Source organism: Glossina fuscipes, unplaced genomic scaffold, assembly GCF_014805625.2.
Source record: "Glossina fuscipes isolate IAEA_lab_2018 unplaced genomic scaffold, Yale_Gfus_2 114, whole genome shotgun sequence".
NCBI lineage: Eukaryota > Metazoa > Arthropoda > Insecta > Diptera > Glossinidae > Glossina > Glossina fuscipes.
In genome coordinates this window covers 4,008,004-4,015,965 of record NW_023998457.1, presented here as the reverse complement: position 1 = coordinate 4,015,965, position 7,962 = coordinate 4,008,004, and the positions used below count along the sequence as shown (strand labels likewise).

The 7,962-nt window shown below is 33.4% G+C and overlaps 1 long non-coding RNA gene across 1 annotated transcript; it reads left to right on the top strand.

The window, feature by feature from the left end:
• Nucleotides 1–331: 331 nt before the first annotated feature.
• On the top strand, nucleotides 332–2,975 carry LOC119639924. Its single transcript, XR_005247587.1, has 3 exons — nucleotides 332–857; nucleotides 2,293–2,426; nucleotides 2,500–2,975. It is a non-coding gene; the product is annotated as an uncharacterized LOC119639924 (long non-coding RNA).
• The last annotated feature ends 4,987 nt before the right edge of the window (nucleotides 2,976–7,962 follow it).

Genomic DNA, 7,962 nt, shown 5'->3' with positions numbered 1-7,962 from the left:
AATTAATTTAACATCAAGTAATAATTAGTTGTAAATTATAAAAAAAAATTTTCCTTTTTTATTGTTCCTTCTTCCTTTCATTTTTGTTTTTTCTCTATTTGGAAAAATTGTTTTCTTTTTTTTCTTTTTTAGAAAAAAAAAATCCAAATTTCTTACCATAGTTTACTAATGTTTTACAATCCACAATTCTTATCAGTTAACAGTACAGGGTAACGCAGTCATCGTCTAGATCAGAACAAGTGACAATCGTCTCCTACACTAAAATAGTTGGCAAATACGCATAATAAATAGTTTCTTGTTAGCACTGAACCGATACGGTTGTCCGAACGGTGGATAAATTCGCGATTATATTTATAACTTCACACATATAAATTAATTATATGTCTTAAATTGTTAAAGCATTAAACGTAGAAAAAGAAAAAAAAAAGAGAGTGAAATTTTCTTTTTAGCTTTTTGTCTTGAGTTTTTTTTTTTATTGATTCAATGTTAATTGAAAATGTAATCTAAATATACTACACTTAACAAAATGTAACAATTAATTGCGAAACGTTTAATGCATCATTAATAGCGCGCGTCAAATTAAAGGCATTTGATAGGAAAAAAAAGAAAAAAAAAAAAAAACAAAAAAAAACTGTGAAAAGCCTACATGACGTTAAAGTAAAGCTACAGATTCCTAATTCCTAATTAAAAAGCGAATTTGATCTATATGCTTTTGTGTTTGTGTGTGTGCGTGTGTTTGTGTTAAAGGGAAATCCATTTACAAATTATAGAGCACACAGTCGAAAAACAAGATATTGAGGTTTCAGGTTAATTTCCATCGTCCTTTTTGGCTTAAGTTGTATTCGCAATTAACCAAAGTAAGTGTCGAAGCATGTTAATGGTTGTTCATCGGTGTTTTGTGTAAATAGTTATTACTACGATTGTGCTGAACTTATTTTACAACAAAAAAAAACTACCTACAATTGATTGCATAGTATGTTCATAGAAATGTGGATGAATGCATGTTTGTATATGCTTGAGTGCGTGTGTGTTTGTGTGTGTGTGTTTTGACTTTGCGTGTAAATAGTCAAACACTCTGTGCCACAGATTTAAGTAAACTTAATGAGCATAGTTTGTTTAAACCAAACCTCAATGGTAAGAAGTTTTTTATTTTGGGGCAAAGGGATAGCTTCATCCCAGTGAAAAAAGAAAAAAAAAAAACATTTCACATTTTAAAAATCTCTATTTATTTTATTTGTACTTTTTTTGAGGGAATGGAGCGACGGAAATTATCTTAAAATTTAAAATTTTCAAAATTAATGCTTTGATTTATTTATATGATAAGCAACAGCAAGTGTTTACGTGTAATTTACGTATTTATAGAAATTACACTCTTTGGCTAATAATTAAATATTTAATTATTGCCCACGTGCTGTGACGGCGAATGCACACACTTATGCGGTCTATCGAAAGTGCTTATCATTTTTTTGCTTTTTTATTTGACCGATGATGATATCGTTCAAAATAATACTATTAACCCTTGACCATGTATTTTTATAACAAATCGTTCAACGATGGGTCTTATCGGTTCACAAGCAAAACGTTTATATCTATTCAATTATTCAAAAAATCTCTACCGGATATAAACATAAAACAGTACGTAGAGGCTACTTATGTGGTTTATATCTTACACTACTTGTGGTACGAGAATATATTAAATTTGTGTGTGTATGTATGAAACACTCAGCCAGAAAGACGTCGCTTTTATTATCTTCAAAAAGTGATGCTGGGTTGATCTAAGTTCTAATCTCTTCCCCTCGTTGTAAGCTATACTCAGAAGGGCTTGCGATATACCCATCCTTTATTAAATCGATCGATTTAGAATCAATTTTTGAATCGATCGGTTGGTTTTGAGATATTGTGATGAAATTTGGTACACCGATGTAGTTTGACCCAAGGATGAACGCTATATTCAGATCGGACCACTTTTTCGCCCACTTTCCGTATGACGTCTTCCTTTTAAAGGTCTTTATATGAATAAGTGAAATAACTGGCTCGATGTGAGGCGTATAATTCCACTACAATGCTCCGAATTATGTAAAATTAAAAAAATCTTCAAAAATAAAAAAAGTCAACAAATTATATTCGGCTATGACCAAATCTTTTATATTCATCATCTTCATCTTAGGAAAGACTAAGAAAATAACAAAAAGATTAATTTCCATATTCCATAACAATGCGTCTGACTGGTTATTTCCATATATAAGGAATATAGGTGAAAATTTTCATCGCATGTCTATCGTTGCTTTCTAGTTTCAGCCACAATCCTAGAAGGGAGAAGCTTTCTTAGTTTTTCTTACATTGTCGGTCATTGCTTTGAGATGCTTAGCTCGTCTTCAACACCAACCTGCACGCAAGAATCTCCAATGTTGCCGTCCAATTGAAAGGTAATGGCTTAATTTTTGCGACCAGGAATTAAACATTCTGTATAAACTTTGATTCATTTCATGGCTCGTGAAGAAATTTTTAACTGTGTTACTGTGGTCACGGTTCTGCACAGCTCTTCAACGTATCTCTGTCCAAAATTTTGAGTTGATTGAGTCCTTCCTATCTAAGATTCGGGATCTTTTTCTCACTGTGAGTCTATGAGGCTCATCGCGGTAAGATTCATTAGAAAAAGGAAGCGGGTTAAGATAAACTGACAAGTGCTAAAGTTAGTGTTAATGTTAAAGTTAGAGTTAGTGTTAAAAAAGTTCTTTTCGAAAGTCAATGTAAAATAATTAAAATATTTAAATTCGAATGAATCTTAAAAGCTTACCGCGGCCAGATTAGGGTTAATTATTGCAGCATTTACGACATTTGATATAGAATTTTTTTATGAAACTTCCTATAAATTTATGTTATGTTATATAATAGGATACCATGTAAGCCTAATCCTCATGTGAGTGTAAACATTAATCATCATTCTTGTCGAGAAGTAATTAACAAAACTTTCAATTCATTTCATAAAAATACGCAATAAAACAATAATTGTTAAAGTTTTCCGAATATATATATATATATATATATATATATATTTGTTACATATGCCCATACAGAAATGTATAGATAACAATGAGTTGCCATTGGTTTTAATTTATTTTATTTTTTTTTATTTTGTAAAGTTTTTCTTTCCCTCTCGATTTTGGCAATCATTCGTTGCCTTCGGCTGCCATTGTAATGGCAATAAATATTTCAAAGGAGGTGTAAACTACAAAAATTTACTTGAGAAATTCTAGCAAAAATTGATACTTTTTGTGTTGTTCAAAAACCATAAATTTCGTGCCAAACCATAAGAAAAGAAACTTTAAAAGAAATGAAAGGAGAAATGTTTATATAAAAAAAAAACTTTTAACACATGGGTTGCAAAGTTTCGGGACTAATAGTGAATATAGTCCAAAAAGTATATTATATTTGTTAAATGGTTGTAAAGCATAAAAGTATGCCTCAAAGCACATATGGATTATCAAGCGAACTAATGTTAACTGCCTGTCGGCCGATTGATCGCTTTCTCTGCCTGTTTAAATCATAGCTATAATCTCAAAGCCATGTAGAGAATTTTTTGTAATTGCCCCTAAGTTAAAGGTAATATTCAATAGATCGGATCGAGCAATCTTCTTCTTAACTGAAAGCAATAAAAGTTTTGCGTAAGACAGGAGAGATTGATATGAAAATTTGTGCTTTTTTAAAACAAAGCAAACTGTATTCAATTAGAATTAATTTTCCTCTTTTTCTATGAAATCGTAGGACCGGTGATATTATCGTATATAGAAATGCAGCCACGTGTATCCTACAGCGCATCCGATGCATAATTTTAGGCGTTACTAGCAAAAAAGAAAGCTTTTAGAGACCGATAGCGTTGGCTTGTTGCAAATTGACTTTGAGTGGAGGATTTGTTTTGTTCGCAAAGATTCTATCCGAACAATCTTCACGTTACGATTACGTTTCGCTCTCCTTTTACTTTGCGATTATTTACGATTATTGTGTAATTTGATGTTTAGCGAGCATAACATTTTCGCTTGTACACTGACATTTCATTTCGCATTAATTTCGCAACATAATCTTTGCCGAAGGAGCAAAGTAGAATCTGAAACGTATTTGAACGACATTTGTTGGACAAACTTCAATAATTATTTATTAAGGAAAATGTCTTCAGCAACGTCCACATATATAAGTAAATATAGGTACATACAGATAAATAAATATTTATATATATGTTTAGGGTTATAAATAAAACGTTTCGGAAAGTTGCTAAAATGTACCTACAAGCACAGATTTTCTAAACTTTTTATAGAGATCTCATTGGTTTATATCGAAAGTCCCGGAACTTTTCATTCAACTCGTTTGATTTTTCTTTTTTTTTTTTGGTTATTTTATAAACCTTCATTTGTCTATGTCAATATCAAACACAAATACTCTTAAAACCTTAACCATTCTTTTGGAAAGTGAAGAAGAAGAAAAACTTATTAAGTTCTTACGCAATTATTTTAACCGCAAAAACTATTTAAGATTCTTGAAATGTTTGTAACGCGAAGGAGATGTGAGTCAGAAATATATATGAAATAACGCAGAGAATTAAGCAATGTCTATTTGTTGGTCCTTCAGTCCGTTTTCTGGCATCATGCCTAGAAATTGGCTTAAGAAAATCATAGAAATTATAGACGATTAATATGCTTGGCATATTTTCCTAAGTAACACCTACTCGTCCGTCCATTTTCTATAGAAAATGCCGGATTCGAACAACAAAAACGGCGTGAACAACAAAATCGATTAGGCAGCATGTCCATCCACGTCATGAAATCGCGTTTAGGAATAACTGTTTAAATTATTTATATATAAATAAATGTATGCGTACATATGTACTTATACATCTTCATCTGCGTGTAGATATCAATTTATGCATCTAGATGGTCGTGGCGAAAAACAGAATCAATCGAACCAGGTCTGTTCATCTGTCCCTCTATTAGAGTCATGCTAGAAATGCGCACTTCGGAGCTCATACATGAAGTAGATATATATATAAAACATCAAAGTGACCAATAGAATCGATTGAGCAATGTTCTCTAAAAATATGCATCGTATATCTGATGGCATAATACAAGTATACAAGTAGAGTTGATTAAGCAATGTTCATCTCTTAGTCCATTTGTTGAAATCAAGCCTAGAAGGTTCCATCTTCGCGCAATCGCAATCGACTTAGCTACAGATGCCCGCCTGGCGGTCCGTACACCGAAATAACATTTCAAAGTATGCAGCGAAAATTGCATGAAGTTTATGTAATGGGCATCAGCTTGGATAGTAGCATTGTCAACTCTCTAGTGAGTGTTCAGCCCGTAAAAGCACAACACTAGCCGATTAAGCATATGCCCACTAGATTATGGCCACTGCATACCTCTTTCCCTTTCATCACTTTTTTCAGACCGTCACTATGGTAAAGTGCAGAGAACACCCCTTGGATGATTGGTCGTATTAAAACGAAATCGTCTGTTAGCCGAAAATTTATTGTATTTCTACTATTAGTGTTGTTTCGTGTTGCTTGTTTCAGTTTGGTCTTTTGCTTTGTTTGTTTGTTTCTAAGATCTTTGTGGTAAGCTCAAAAGCTGTGAAAATTGATACGCGAATCCACCCTATATCACTTGTGGCAGAGGGTATATTAAGTTAGCCCGGATGTGTGTAACATGCAGAATGGCTTAACATGGGCCCATCTTCTATTATACCGCTCGATTCAGAATCGTAATGCGAATTGATTTAAGCCTGTCTGGTCGTTTGTCCCTCTGTCCATGTAAATATGCGTTCAAGCTACAGGTCGCCATTTTTGAGATGTTTTGATGAAATTTCGTACAGTTACGTGCTGTGCCCCAAGAACGAACGCTATTGAAAATGTTTTGCATCGGTTCACTTCTTCGACCACTTCCCGCCCTATTTGAAAGGTGGTTGATTATATGGAGAAAAATTGAAATTTTCCAAATTTCTCAACCAAGAGCGGTTAAATAGTACTTCGACACTATAAGTTGCTATGAAAACTTTGGGCCGGCTGGAGCAATTCTTGAAACCTCTCTCACGTAACGATTAAACTTGTGCTACGTTAGCTTGCGCTTTGGTCCCGCTTCCCCATAAATATGCCGTTGTATAGAAGGAAGACATAATTTTTGTGTTCTATAATAGAAATAAGAATTGTATTAGACAATGTGGTGTAGGGTATTTAAGGATCGTCCTTGCCCGACTATAACGCTTTTACTTTATTGTTTCTGTGGTTGTTGACGATCGTAGAATTTTAAGTGTAAACTGTTAAGTTTCGTATTAAATGTTAAGTATATTCACGGCCAGTCACAAGCGCGAAGAATATCAACTAAATGCGTCTAAGGCTTCGCGTACAATTAACAAAAAGCAAAATTATTTGAACGTAAGTCGGAGACTATGGTTTTTGTGTTTATGTGAGCATATGAGTGAACATGATTCGCAGATTCAAAGTCAACCATCTTATCTTTTATTAAAAGATTTCTTTTTACTTTAACTATTTACCCTTAAATAGAATGTAGGATGTTCAATTGTTTGTAAACAGAATGCTTTAAAGAGAAAACAGCAAAAAAAATCCATCAAAGAATAACAAACGCTTCACAGTGACGAACGCGTGTTACTAGAATTTTTAAATTCCATCAGTTATTATGTTACATATTGAACTGATTATTTTGCTCCCGTGTGTGTGTGTGTGTGTGTGTGTTGATAATATCATGGAAATAAGTCGACAACTTTGATGTTTAACTTCTAGGTGGGCAGCCAAAAAGCGGAATAAATACTGCGGCGTTTTCCGAAGCGTTCTTCACAAGATCTGTATTTAGAATGGAAGTTAGCGCAGCAAAACACGATACCATCCGATAGAATGGAAGTTAGTGCAGCAAAACACGATACCATCAGTTGTATTCTGTCGTTGTAATCGGCCACTAGTGATAAGAGAAAACAATGTAATTTCGTGCCTGGTACCATTAGTGTTTGTGATATTTTTGTATAAAATTTTGATATTCCCTAGCAATGATACTTTCTGATGTCCATTATTTGCATCTGCCTTGTGAGTTGTGACGTCTTTTTCATATCGCTCAGAATGTGGCTGTATGTACCAATCATAAGACGGAATGGCTTGAATAAATGCCAAGAGGCAAATAATACGAACCTTAGTCGTCGTGGTCAGCTTTTCAATAGTGAACAAGTAAGAAACTTACTTAACTGGGACCGAATCTTTTATACCCATCATCGTTGTCGTAGAAAAGACTAAAAAGAAAATGAAAAAACTAAATTTCCACAATTCTTAACATTAAATGGGCGTAGCTGGTTATTTTGGTGGGTGTTTTTATATTGTGTCTATTTTAGTTTATGAGCAATGAGTAAAAAACATATAATTCCTGTTTTTCTTAGTGTACTATATATTTAGTAGTGTTTCCTTTCCTTAGTTCATTATGAATGTCAACCTGCGCGCAAAAACTTCCAGTATTTCTGTTCAATATTAAGTCGAGAGCTTAACTCTTGCGGCTAAGAGAATATTTGCATGCATTACAAAGCCGGACAGACGGACATACCTAAACCGATACAGCTTTTGATGCTGATCATGAATATCTTTAAAGCGTGCAGCTTCGCTGTCACAACCACATATAAATAAAAAGACTGACGGACGGACAAGTGTGCCAAAATTGATTCCAATTTTGTTGCTGATCAGGTATCCCTGAAGCTTCCTTCTAGGTTTTGCAATCCTTCTAATTCAATGAATATACAAGCATCCTCCGCTAGTAGGTCTAAAATATTTTTAAAAAAATTCAAGTGTTTTAAAAATTTTTACTTAAAAAAAAATGTCCGTCTTTCCATAGAAGTGATTAACAAAACATGAACACAGACCATTAAGAATATTTTGTACATAAAAATCTTGTTGGCAAACTTTTTATTGATAAGCAACAC